This window comes from Leptonychotes weddellii, chromosome 11 (assembly GCF_054177405.1).
Source record: "Leptonychotes weddellii isolate Sample4059 chromosome 11, ASM5417740v2, whole genome shotgun sequence".
Taxonomy (NCBI): domain Eukaryota; kingdom Metazoa; phylum Chordata; class Mammalia; order Carnivora; family Phocidae; genus Leptonychotes; species Leptonychotes weddellii.
In genome coordinates this window covers 1,358,075-1,372,168 of record NC_138379.1, presented here as the reverse complement: position 1 = coordinate 1,372,168, position 14,094 = coordinate 1,358,075, and positions in this window count along the sequence as shown.

The window sequence follows — 14,094 nt, the reverse complement described above, 5'->3', positions numbered from 1 at the left end:
TCCAACGTGGCCTGACCTGCAGGTAGGTTGATTTCCCTTTCTTCTGTGGCCCCCTGGGTTTCTATAGTCTTTCGTTAGCCCACACTCGGCTTTGACCAGTTCATTGACAATTTCAGCTGAACCATTGTTACTGGTGTCAGGAGTCCTCTGTCCCAGGTAAGTAGGGGCTCACATTCCATCTCTCCTCACAGGTGCGCTTCCTGGGCCCCGTGACCTCAGTTCTCTGGGGGTTCTGAAGAAAGGTGAATTTCTGGGTTGTTTGGTGCCTTCTGTTGTTGTGTTGTTGAAGGGTGGAAGTGGGGCCCCCTCCAGCTCTCTGCCTCCCCAGTGGGAGCTGGAGGTTCTCCCAACTTCAGCTGTCCAGTTTTACAAGCACCTTCACTTCCTCCTGAGTGGGCACGGGGCATCATTAGCCCTTTGTATGGACAGGTGACCAGGGGCCCAGGGGGACCAGCCCCAGCCACTCAGATCAAGCCACATCTAGGACACGTTCTCAACTTGAAGGTGCTGGAACTGCCTGGGACAAGTCCCAAAGGGGAAGGTTGGAGTGGTGTGGGGTCTGGAGCCTCTTCCACTTCTCTGATGCCCCCTGGCCTGGCCCTCTCCTGGGATTACCTCTGATGCCACCCAAGGATCCCTGGGGCCCAACCCTGGAAACGGAGGCAGACTGGTAGGTTGACTTTGACATTTAGGGCCTTGCTGCCAACCTGGGAGGTAGTCAGGCCAGTGTGGAGGCTGAGGGTGGGTCAGGTTTCTGATTCTTCCGGGACCATATATGCATACCCCAGGGGGGGTCTGCAAGCGAATCAGCAGGACTCTGGAACAGGGTCAGGTGCAGCTCTGGCTCCTGGCCTGGCCCTCAGCCTCCTTTCTCAAGTGGGCCTCTCATGGTTCCTAGGGGTATCGTTATGGGGGAGGGGACGTGGGGAGTCAGGGGAGACACCCGATGGAGGGCATGCCGCAAGCTTCCCGCCTTCACCAGACCCCTGCCTTCCTTCACAAAGAATATCAGGAGCTTCACAAGCCACGACTGCTGGCCTGCCCACACCAGATCTGGGTGCTGCCGAGGACATGTACTAGCCTCCTTTCCAGACCCGCAGGAGGGTGGTGATCGGGTCCAAGATGAACTGCACCAGGGTACTGGGCCCTGTCGAGTAGAGCTGACCTGCTTGTCCTCATGAAGCTTAACTGAATCTCACATCAGATTTCCTGGATATGGGGCCCAGGAAAGCATTCCTGTGCAGGAGGAAGCAGAGAAGCAAGGACGTGGGGCTTCAGTCCGACCCGATGGGGAGCTTCCTGGTACACCTGGTGCGAACGGCCCCACAGGACTGGGGAGCAAGAGGCTCCTTCTGTTCCTCCACCTCGGTCATAGGCCATGAAGTCCCCCCAGGGCCCATACCTCTGGTTTGAGGAGCTCCCTGTTAGCCAAGAACAGCCCTTCGGAGAGCCGTTAGCTGTGGCCGTCTCAGTAGGGGATAGGCACACAGGCCTGATAAAAGGAACTGGACGGGACACCGGGAGCGTCCGTTACAGACCACCCCTCTCACCGCCCAGATGCTCTTGCTTATGAGGCTCTCTCCATCTGGGATCACGTCTCGGGATCTGGTCTGTCCCAGCTGGGACATCTACACTGATGCGGTTAGTAGGATGAGCTTCACTCCCTGCTCCTCACGTTGCTCCTGGAGCCAGAACAGATACCATCCCTTCCTCCTCCATCACCCATTCATAGCTGCTGTGGCCTCATCGCGCCCGGCTGTGGGGCTTGTCTATTTGCCGTAAAGTCTGGTCATGGGGGTGCCAGGAGATGCTCGTAGTGGATCGCCTGAACCCCAAACATGTTCTTTCCTGCCCTGTTTGATAAGAACACCTCCCCTCCTCACGATGCTCAGGGCCAATCACCCCACCGGTACGGTTCCTTCTCCAGCTGGGGGTTTGCAGGCATGGGGAGCCCCAGGTGACCAGGTGGCAGCAGACACTCGAAGTTTAGTAATGTGTCCTGGGGGAACCAGGATCTCTGGACCGATAGAGCCTAATGCTGCTGGACACAGAATCGCAAATTTGCTTCTCTCCCACACACAGTGGCTCGCCAGCGACGGTGCTCAAGGGTCTAGCCACTGGGAGGGTTCCCCCATAATCGTCACTTAGTCCACGACCCCCCCCACCACCTGAGAAGGCTGCAGTCCAGGAGCAGTCCACTTGGGCTCCCACTCACGCACCCAGCTAACCCACCGATGAGCCACGCCCTGGCTTCTCCTCTCCACCACCTGATCTTGGGGGACCACCCGGGAGACCAGAGGGGTGAGCTACGGAACAAGAGCCAGAGCGGCACCAGGGGTGACATGGGGGTTCGGGCTCCTTGTTTGTGTGGCTCTCCTGTGCCCTCTGCTTGTTCCCACTTTTTGATGGGATCATTGCTGGATCTTCTGATGTGGCAGAACCCAGTTCATGATGGGCATTCATAGCCACGTGGGCACTTGAGGTCCAGGGCAGGCCCCCTGTCTACGCACGTCCAGCAGTGCGCCATGAGCCTCCCTCTGAGCGGAGTAGTTCCCTGCATTGCCTTGCTCCAGATCCTAGCGGTCTGTGCCTCGACTCTTTTATGGGGTTTGCTGGGGGCTCTGTGTGTGACGTCTTCCTCCACTGCAGATACCTCTAGGATTATAGGATCTGCCCATTTTATGGCAACAATTTCACAATGCATTAAGTCTCTAAATCTGAGTAGAATATATCTCCTGCCTTGCGGGGTCCCTGCCTCTTATTTAGGGGACCCAGAGTACTTAGCCCTTCTTGCTCATCGTATCCCACGAACATACTGTCATCCGTGTAGCAGGCTGAGGTGATGGCCTGTGGGATGTCCAGAGGTCCTCTTCCCCTTAGACTGTGTCGAGACAGAGAGCGGGAGAATTCACACATTCCTGAGCAAGACCACGCATGTGGGCTCTTCTAACCCCATGGGAGTGCAAACTGCCTGGAGACTCTTTTCCATTGGGTATTGGCCTAAACTCATGCACCGCATCAGTGTCTACACCCCACATTCTGGCAGCTCCGTTCATCAGATCTGGGGAGGGCCCCCACCTCTGGGAGCCTCGCGACTTCACCTGGTTGAGTCTGAGGTAGTCTGTGGTCACGGGGCAGGATTCGGCCGGTCTCTGGAGAGGCCAGGGTGGTGACACGAGAGGAGACACCATGGGGACCGCGACCCTGGCTGCCTTTCAGGCTTTGAAGGTGGCATTGACCTTTGCCAGTCCCCCGGGAAGCCATACTTTGCGAGGTGTGTCGAGGTACGGTTGACACGCGGGGCACTGAGCGAATTCCAGGGGTGCAGTTTGCACGTGTACGGCAGGGAGACCAGGGTGCACGCTCGGGAGTGAGCGCGTGCCTCACCCCGAAGTCTCTTCATGCCCCTGGGAGCCCCGTCCTCGTCCCCCTCTCCTGTCCGGCTTCTCTCTCTCCGCACTCCGATGCTGAGACCCGTTAGTAGTGCCGTGAGCATCAGTGGTCCTGCGGTGGGCACACGGAGTGTCCTGCCTGTGAGTTTGGACCAGTCAATTGTGTCGTCCGAGAGTCTGGTGTCCTCACCGACGGCCCACGTACTTTCTATCTGCTCTTGAAAGACGGTCCTGAGTCTCCTACGACACCCACTGTGGATTTCTGTCTCCCTCCTCGAAATTCAATTTTTTTTTAAAGATTTTATTTATTTATTTGAGACAGAGAGAATGAGAGACAGAGAGCATGAGAGGGAGGAGGGTCAGAGGGAGAAGCAGGCTCCCTGCCGAGCAGGGAGCCAGATGCGGGACTCGATCCCGGGACTCCAGGATCATGACCTGAGCCGAAGGCAGTCGCTTAACCAACTGAGCCACCCAGGCGCCCCTATTCTTTTATTTTTAACTTATTTGTGTCTTTACATTTAAAGTGTATATATATATATATATATTTTTTTTTTGCAGGCAGCTGATCGTTGGGTCTTGCTTTTTCTTATCCAGTCCAGCAGTCCCCACCTGTCAGTGGGGGTGTTCAGACCCCTCACGTGTGTCATGAATGCTGGGAGGCAAGTTCATCATGCCACACGTCGCTTTCTCCTTATCCCATCTGCTCTTCCCCGGCAGAGGACTTCCCATGTGTTATCTTATTTCCTTTGCTGGCTTATTATCCGTAGCCATCTGTGTTGTTATTCCGTGGATGTGTCAGGATCCCTATCACGTTTTCATCTCACGTGGGGCCGTCTCGGGCGGCGGCAGACCGCAGCCCGCGTCGCTGAGGACCCCGGGCGGGCGCATCGTCCTTCCCGCTCACCTTCGCTCACGTACTGTGTGCCTGGCTTCCACACGCCACAAACCTCACACGCTGCACCGGTTCATTCTGTTCAGTCGAACTTCAGCTAAGCTTTTCATTTCCCAATAGTTTCAGATGTTTGGAAAAATTTCACGGCCAGGGCAAAGTTGCCATACACTCTACACTGTGTTTCTCGCATTGTTTGCATCAATTACATAATAAAGATACATAAGTAACGAGAAAAACAGTGATTGTTTGTCCTTGAAAACATGTTACCATTTTTGTAACTTTGTGGCTTTGAGTACACCTGCATTTTTACAGTGAATGGCTTTCCTCTGTCTGAAGAATTTCCTTTAACCCTTCTTGAGGTTCACGTGCGCCGGCGATTACATCTCGTGTGAAGATGCCTGCATCTCGCTCTCCCCGTGGAGGGGCGTTTTCAGGGACAAGGGCCAGGGGATTGCAGTGCCCGCGCCCAGCCCTTTCCCGCGCCGCTCTGATCCGAACTCCACGCTCACTCACCTTTGTCCTCCACGCGTCATATGTCTCTTCCCCTTCGGCAGATTTGAAGATTTCTCTCACTCTGATTTAGAGAGACTGGACGGTGATCCGCCTCCCTCTGCTCATTCTTTCCCAGTCTTTCCTGTGCCGGCGCTCGTCGAGAAGCTCATGGATCTGTGGGTTTACGTTTCCTCCAACTGGGAATTTTTTTCAGCCGTTAAACAAACTGTTGAGTTTTAGAACAGTTTAGAGTTGCAGAGTTACTGTGAGCCGAGAGTTCCGGGAGGGGTCAGAGTGTTCCTATATACCCTACGTGTGGTCCCCTTGCTGCCGGGATCTCGCACCCGTCAGCGCGTGCAGGACCCCGCCAGGACCCCCCACCACCTTCATCACCATGTCTCCCCAGGTTCTTTTTGGTGGACACGGTTTCTCAGACTTTGCTTTCTGTCCGTGACCTTGACCATTTTGAGGAGCGCTGGTCGGGTGTTCTGTAGAATGTTCCTCGATGTGGATTTTGTCTGGTGGTTCTCGCGTGATTAGGTGGGGGTCACGGGCCTGAGGGAGAAAGGCCGTGGGGGTTCAGGGCCCTGTCCATCATGTCCGAGGGAGGCCACAGGCTAACCGCGTGGCTCGTCACTGTGAGGCTGGCCTTGCTCTCCTGGCGGGCTTCTCCACTGCCGGAGTTACTATTTCTCTCCTTTCAATACTGGCCTCTGTAGCCGGAAGTCACCATACTCAACCCACACCCACACCTAGGCTGTGGGGCGTGTCTGCCACCCTCTTAAAGACAGAGCAGCTGCGTGAATTATTTGAAATCCTTCCCCCAGGAAGGTTTGTGTATCTCCCACACCCCGCCGTGTGTTTGTTTATTCAATTACTTATTTGTATCAGCTTGGACTGATGGATATTTAGTTTATAATTTGAGTTATCGTCCAGTATTATTTCATGTTTGGTTGCTTAAGTACTTGCAGCTTTGACGGCTGGGGGCTTTTTCAGTTGGCTCCCGTGCACCCCTGCATGCCCCCAAGAATGCCAGGATTCTTCTTTTGAGCACTTTCTTACTTTCTGGCCCCATGAGATGCTCCAGGGTCATCTTCTCTATTTCCTGCACCTGCCATTTCTGCAAGGCTCCTCTTATCAGGGAATGGTATTAGAAGCCAAGATCTGGGCACCGGTGTGTTCATTGCTACTGGGATGTCACGGCCTCCAGGCCCTCAGCTAGCACAGCTGGGAGCTACATGTGCGTGCCGACTGGCGTGTCCACACGTATGTCTGTATATTTCCATGCAGAACCGCTAATATCTAAGTTACGCTAAATACGTGTTCGTGCTGACCTCTCCAACCCTGTTACCACCTGGATTATTCTGGCCTCCCCTCCCAGCTGACCTGTAACCTCCCTCTCCGGCAGTGGGCAACCAGGCTCCCCCCACCCACCACCTACTCACTTTGTGCTCCGTTCAGTGTCCCATGCAGCAGAATTGTGAATGTGCCCCCCCCCGCCGGGGAACCACCTTATTAGCTAGACTGCAGTGCTTGCTTGCGGTCCCCACCCCTTCACTCACACAAATTCCATTCACTGCCAGAACGACTAAGCCAGCACCCCCTCCAGAGAAGTGGTTTTCAACATTTAGATGATTTTTGCATAATCTGCATTCCATTCTGGGACCAACCTAGGAAATTATTATAAGTTAAGGTTTCCTCTTTGTCTACCAAGTTTTAGGAGTTTTGATAAACATCGTGTCTTCTACTCACCATTGCGATATCATTCATTATAGTTTCACTGCCTCACAAACCCTCCGTGCTCCACCTGTTCCTCCCTCCACCTCCCTCAAGCCCCTGTGACCACTGATCCTCTTACTGTCTCCCTACTTCTGCCTTTTCCGGAACGTCACAGAGTTGGAATCACAGTGTGCAGGTCTTTTCATGACTTGATAGGTTATTTCTTGTCATCCCCAAGCCACATTCCACGGTGTGGGTGAGCCATACATTCTTCACCTGCTGAAGGATTTTTGGTTGCTTCCAGTTTTGGGTGATGAATAAAATAAAGCTAGTGTGAATATTTGTATGCAGATTGTGTGTGGGCAGAATGTCCAAGCCAGCGGGGTGAGTGCTGGGAGTGCAACTGCTGGGTTGTATGCTAAGACTAGGTTGAGTTTTGTAAGACACCGCCCACTGTCTTCCGGAGGGGCTGCCCCATTCTGCATTCCCGCTCACAGAGAGTGAGAATTGCTCCACGTCCTCACCAGCATCTGCTGGTGGCCGTGTTTGGGATTTCAACCATTCCGATGGAGATTTAGTGGTATCTCACTGTTGTTCTGGTTTCCAGTTACTCCATAACCAGGGATCCCGAGCGTCCTCTCATACGCTTACTTTCCATCTGTACAACTTTGGTGAAGAGTGAGAAATGAGGCTTGTACCCTTTTCTTATTTTTTAATTGTTTTTTTTTTTTTATGTTGCTGCTGTTATTGATCCTTGAGAGGTCCTCTGTATATTTGGGGGCAAGTCCTTTATCAGAGGTGTGTTTTGAGAATATTTCCTCCCAGTCTGTAGCTCGGCGTTTCGTGCTCTTGACAGCGTCTTTTGCAGAGCAGACTGTGTTTAAATACTCATCACCAAATCCACAGTCACGTAGATTTTCTCATACGTTCCCTTTAAGAGAGCTGACAGTTTTGCGTTTTACAGTTAAGTGTATGACCTGCTTGGAGTTCATTATTTTTAAGGTGTACGGTCTGTGTCTAGGCTAATTTGTTTGCATGTGGACACCCAAATGTTCCAAAACCATTTGTTGAGAAGGCGAGTTTCCCTCCATGAGCCCCCTCCCTTGGAAGAGACCAGTTGCAACAGCTATGTGCATTTATCTCCAGCCTTGCTGTTCTGCCCTTTCCCTCCTATGATGCTGACCTGATTACCATGGTCTCATAGGAAGCTTTAACCCGGCGGTGAGTTCTCCAACTCTGCTCTTCAGTACCATGCTGGCCAGTCTCTCCACAGAAATGGTGGCACCAAAGTGTCGATACTTACTGAAGAGTGTGCTGGGGTTTCGGTTGGTGTATTCAATCTATGTGTCAAGTGGGGAAGAGGGGAAGACTTGACACATTAATGTTCAGTGTTTGAATCTCTGAACACACAGTATGTTTCCATTTATTTAGCTCTTAATTATTTTATTTTATTTTATTTTTTAGAGAGAGGGAGAAATCATGTGATGGGAAAAGGGGCAGAGGGAGTCTCAAGCACACTCCCCGATGAGCACAAGGCCTGACCTGGGGCTTGATCCCATGACCCTAAGATCATGACCTGAGCTGAGAGTCAGATGCTCAACCAACTGAGCCACCCAGGCACCCACTTAAGTATTTTTTTACTAGTATTTTGTAATGTTCTGTGTGTAGGTCCTGCATATATTGTTAGAGTTACACCTAAGTGTATCATTTTGGGGTTTGCTGTTGTAAATGGTATTAGTTTTTTGTTTTAAGATTTTATTTTTAAGTCATCTCTACATCCAACTTGGGGCTTGAACTCAAGACCAAGAGTCGCACACTCCACTGATGAAGCCAGCCAAGCACCCCGGTACTGGTTTTTAAATTTCAAATTCTGACTGTTCATTAGCCGTGCACAGGAAAGCAATGACTTTTGTACATCAGACTCGTATTCTGTGGCCTTGTTACGCCTCGCTTTAGTTCCAGGAGCTGTTTGTTGTTGCTGATTCTCTAGGAATTTCTACACGGATAATCACGTCCTCTGCAACTAGAACATGTTTTATCGTTTTCTTTGCAATCTGTATGTGTTTTATTTCATGCTCTCCTCTTCCTGGACTGGCTGGGACTTCCAGCGTGAGGTGGATGGAGTGGTGGGGGCAGGCGTCTTTGGGTCGGCCCCAATCTCAGATGAAAGCGTCAAGCCTGTCCCCAAGAAGGATCCCTTCAGCTTCATGTGTCTGTGCATGTTCTCCACCAACCTGAGGAAGTTCCGTACCATTCCGAATCCACTGTGGGTTTTCGTGGTGAATGGCTTGCAGGACGCGCCGGGTCTGCTCTCTGGCTCTCGGGCAGCACCGTCCTCCGTCACCAGCGGTCCAGGGCCTTGAAAACCCTGGTCTCATATATTTAGTTCCAGGTTTTGGTTTATCTTTTCAGGTAAGAGGAAAAGTGTGGCTCTCTTTCTCCATTTTTGCTGGAGTGATGAGGCCCTTGGAAGCGTCAGTGTCCTTGGTTTACTCTCTTGGCTGTGGGCCAGCTTCAGGGACCACACTTGCTCTTTCCTGCTAGGACTGTTCTTACCGCGCAGGTCGGGGAACGCAGTGAAAGTCTGGTGCTGTGGAGCGAGTCTGTTGGGTTGTGCGTGCAGTGATTGGGGAAATGACCCCCGCGGGGGCCCAGGGACATGGAGCACCCGTGTGAGACGAAGCCAGGCCAGGAGGCCCTTTGTGACCTAATCCCCACATGCTGCTTCTCTCACGGGGGCCCAGGATGGCACTTCGGGACCCCCGGTATCAGTGTCCACCCAGACCCTGCACGCAACAGCTCCGCAAAGCTGCCCAGTCCCCAGCTGTGGCTCTCAGCATCAGAGGCTGCCGGGCCTTGGAACAAGGACCGAGGGACACACCACTGTATACACTTGGTATTACGTGGTGGGCTCCTTCCTCGTGGGGACCCAGCTTCTCTTTCCGTCGATGGGTCTGCGTCTGAGAACCGGCTCGGGCGTGGAAACTGGACGAGGGGCCGTGACTTCGCAATGGAGAGAATGACCTCCACCGTGGGCTGCGTGGTCTTCATCTCTCGTTTATATGCTCGCCTGGCAGCTGGCCACCCATCTCCCCTCTGGAAGCACCTTGCTTCACAGGTCTCCTAGATCCTGTGGGTCAGGCCCTGGTGACATTTCAACTTTTCTGCCTGTATGAGTCAGCTGGGGCCATTGTAACACAGTCCCACAGACAGGGCTTAAACTCAGATGCTCACTGTCCCCCTGTCCTGGAGACCGGCGCCAGAGATGCAGGCGCGGGCAGGGCGGGGTCCTCCTGAGGCCTCTCTCCTGGTGTGTGGATGGCCGTGCTCTCTCTGGGTCCTCATGGGGCCGTCCCTCCGTGCGTGTCTGTGTCCTGATCCCCTCTTCCTGTAAGGACCCCGGTCACACGGGGTCAAGGCCACCCCAGTGATCCCATGTTACCTCCAGCCCCTCTGTAAAGGCCCCAGATCCAGATAAGGTCCCATTTGGAGGTGCTGGGGGTCAGGACCCCAACACACAAATTTTGGGGACACAATGCAGCCCACAACACTGCCCATTAGTAATTCTTGTCAGCATGCCTCCGGCAGGTAAGTATTACTCCTGTCCTGGGCTCCTCCAGGACACTCTCTTCCTGCGGTGCCGGGAGCCCTGTTCTGTACCAGCAGCCGTCCCGGCGTGACCAGCCCCAGCCTCCGGAGGACGGCCACTGCTGAGCCCCGCTCACCAGGGCACGCTGGCGGCCTCTCAACAGCATGGCTGGTGGGGTTTTTGGGCTGACGCGCAGACCGTGTGGGACGCCCACTTCTCTGAGTCGACCGCACCGCCGTGGTCTCTGCACTTCCTTTCCTGTGGCCGTCTCTCGTGTCGGGGCCCCTGCCAAGGGGTCACACCCTGCGTCCCAGCAAATGGGCCTTTCCAGTCTGACGCTGCTGCTTTGACCCGGACCCCCGACCGTCCCCAGGCCCGGCATCCCCTGCTGGCTGCCCTGCGGCGACATGGGCCGAGGACTCTTGCCACCTTAATCGAGGTCAGCCCTTCCTTCCCGTGGCTCTGCAGGGTCTCAGCCCTAGCTACGGGGCTGGGGGCCAGGGAGGGAAGAGGGCACACAGGCAGGAAGGCCCCTGTCTCATGTAGGTCCCCGTGGGGTCTTTGAGAAGGCATGGCCTCTATCTTCCACAGAGGGGTTTTTCCGCAGGCCTCAGGGGCTTGGGAGTTCAAAGCTCAGGAGGGCAAGGGTCTCATGACTTTGTCCTCCCTCACCAGTCTTCTCCGCATCATGGGGCAGAGAACAACACGGTCCTGGGCCTGGAGGGGCCTGCCGCCTCTGCCACCCTGGCTGCCAGGGGGCCCTGGATCCATCAACCCAAGTAGGGGCCCCTCTACTGCCCTTGGGTTCAGGGTTCCCGGTGGCTCTCAAGTGCGTGGGGACATGGCTCGGCCTCAGCTCTGCAAGGGGCGAGGGGAGCAAAGGCCCCGCTCCAGGCCGCTGGGGTGCCCAGCCTCCTCCTGGCACGGGGCCCTGTGGGGACTCAGGCCGAGCCCTGCTTGCAGCAGTGCCCCAGGAGGAAAGCCTGTAATGCCCGCGAGGGATCTGTGGGAGGGGGTGTCCCCAGGAGAAGGGGAGGGCCAGGAAAACCGACAGGCAAGGGACCATCCCACGGGAGCGCCGGGGCATACACTGTACCATAGAGTGCTCCCCTGGGGGTCAGAGGCCAGCCTTGTCTCCCCCTGGGGGCCCCTCCCTGGCTGGGGCTGCCCTGGCGGGTGGCCTGGCCCCCCTTAGTGTGAGAGCAATTCACGCCTGGGAGCAGTGTTCCAAGTCAGCGACCAGGGCTGGGGGCTGAGGGTCGGGGTACAGGGGCCCACGTTAGAGCCAGGGCTGGGGGCTGAGGGTCGGGGTACAGGGGCCCACGTTAGAGCCAGGGCTGGGGGCTAAGGGTCGGGGTGCAGGGCCCACGTTAGAGCCAGGGCTGGGGGCTAAAGGTCAGGGTACAGGGGCCCCATTAGAGCCAGGGCTGAGGGCTAAAGGTCGGGGTACAGGGGCCCCATTAGAGCCAGAGCTGGGGTCTGAGGGTCGGGATGCAGGGCCACAAGCCCGCACACGCAGGGTTTCCAGGTCCCAGAGGCAGGTTCCGTCGTGTGAGCCTGCAGGAGGGCTGGCTCGCTGGGGCAGCTTCTCTGGACCCTGGAGGCCCATCCCGGAGCCCAGATGCAGCCCCCAGGGTGCTCGAGGCAGGCCGGGCAGACGGCAGGGGCGTGTGCGTCTGCACATCTGTGGGTCTCCCTGTCCCGGCAGGCGGGACTCCAGGCTGCCCGCAGCTCTAAGTGCGGGGTGTCCGTCTGAGCCTGCCGGCCGGGGTGGACATGGCTGAGGACGCGTGCCCCAGCGTCTGCAGCTGTCGCTGCGGGCGGGCGGCTGGGCCGGGAGGGGTGGGTCCCCGCGGGCGTGGGTGTGGGTGCAGTGCCCCTGCCGTGGCCGGGCGTGTGTCTCTGTGTGCGCCTGGAGCCCCCCCGGGAGAATGGGTGCAGGGATCCTGGCTCAGGGAGCAGCCACGCCCGGTCTCCGCCTCCCCGTGGGTCACTCCGGGTGCGAGGATGGGTGTGACTGCACACACGTTTATGCCCGTGCCTGTGCTTGCTAGGGGTGGGGGCGATTGACAGAAGAGCAAGAGCAGGGGAGGCGGGGAGGGGAAGGGCCGGCTCACCCACTCCCCCAATGCTAGGAGACCCTGCAGTGGTGCTGACGTCTGAGCTGTCTTTCCTCGGAGCTTGCCGGGGACCGTCCACCACGGAGGCCTGGGTGACGGAATGGGGGCAGAGGGGGGCAGGTGCTGTACCGACCCAGGCCAGAACCTGGAGCCCCAGCCGGCTATCACCTCAGGCCTGGGGGCCCAGCCCCTCCCAGGGCCAGTGTCCTCCCCTGTGCCGGGAGCAACTTGGTTACCACCCGAAGCATTTCACGGGGGGGCTCCTACCCCAGACCTTATCTGGGGACGTCCAGAGAGCCACCGAGGCCAACTGCATTCAGCTGGTCAACTGACATTTACGGGGCACCTGCTGTCCGCGTCGCATACAGCGGTAGATCGGAGACAAGAGCTTGTGGTCCCGGGGGAGGTGGGCTTCGGGAAAGCAGCCTGGAACAGCAGAGACATGCTCCTTAGCACCCACCTCTCGGGCCGGAAGGGCCCCGCTGGTCTCAAGCGGCTTGGCTCCTGCACCCACGCCCACCCCAGGCGAGGACATCCCGTCTCACGGCTTTCTCCCCTTTCCCATGGGGTACAGGTCCTTGAGCAGGCCCCATAATTACTGACTCGTCTGGTCCCTGCTTTCTCCTTACCAGGATGGAGGCCCCACCGTTGCCAGGACTGGATCAGTTTTGTCCTTTGCCGACCTCCAGGGCCTGGAGCGGAGCCTGGGATGTGTGTGACGGGGACAGGCGCGGAACAGTGAAGGAGGACCAGGGGCACATGGCCTGATGGGGTGGCTGGGGAAGGCTTCCCGAGGGAGCAGCGCTCCAGGAGGATTACCCCAGGCAGGGGTGTCACGCATGCAAAGGCCCTGTGGCTAATTAGTGCATGGTGCTTCCGAGAACAGATAGGGCTGGGGCTGGCATGTGTGGCCCTGGGGAAGAGGCAGGCTGGCCGCCGGGCACCAAGGCCCAGGTAAGGGCTGTCTTTATAGATGGCCCAGGGGAAGAAGGGAGGCCCCAGGAGCCTCTCAGCACAGGGAAGTGCGTGTGGACACTCACATCTGCAAAGGTCAGTCTGACCTCCAAGAGGAGGAAGAGAGGTTGGATGGGAGGGTGAGGGAGACCATAGCAGGTGGGCAAATCGCACGGGAGCGGCCGATGGACAGATGTGGAGTGGGAAAGGGCAGGTAGTGAGCCGGCACGGAGACCCAGAATCCTGCAGGAAGGTTGTGGAGGCCCTGGGGCCCCAGCCCAGAAGGCTGAGTGAGACTGGCTTGCCCACTGTCGTCTGAGAGCTGTAGTCAGAGGGCAGTGGGCTCCTGGGACTGGGGTCCAGGGGGAGGGCTGGCCTGGAGGATGGATGGACAGGGCCCAGGATGGGGAGGTGAGGGGATGTGGCACTGGGAACCGACCGAGGGGGCGGCTCCACCAGCTTGAGGCCACATGAGAGGGTCTCGGGACGGACCTGGGGCGAGGCAGCCAGGAGGGGTGCCTGGAGGGGGCGAGGCAGGGTGGGGAGTGGTCTCAGGGCTGCAGGCCAGGGCACATTGCTGGGTGCCCCGCGAAAGCCATTTTGGTGGCTTAGGGGCCCAGCCTCGGGGCATGCGGTCTGAGTGAGGGGACAGGAGGAAATGGGTGGGTCAGTCTCTAGGGTGGAGAGGTTATGGGGGTTTCAGGGCATGGGAGGGAACTGAGCATGTCCAAAGCCCACGAAAGGAATGAGCTCTTGAGCCGAGAACAGTCACGGAGGAACCGTCAATGAGCATCAGTGGGTGAGAGAAGCTGGTCTGAAGAGGCCGCAGACTGCGATCCCAGCTCTACGACATTCCGGAAAAGGCAGAACGAGGGAGACGGAACAGAGATCGGGGGTTGTCAGGGTTTGCAGGGGGGAAGGGGTGAACAGGCAGGG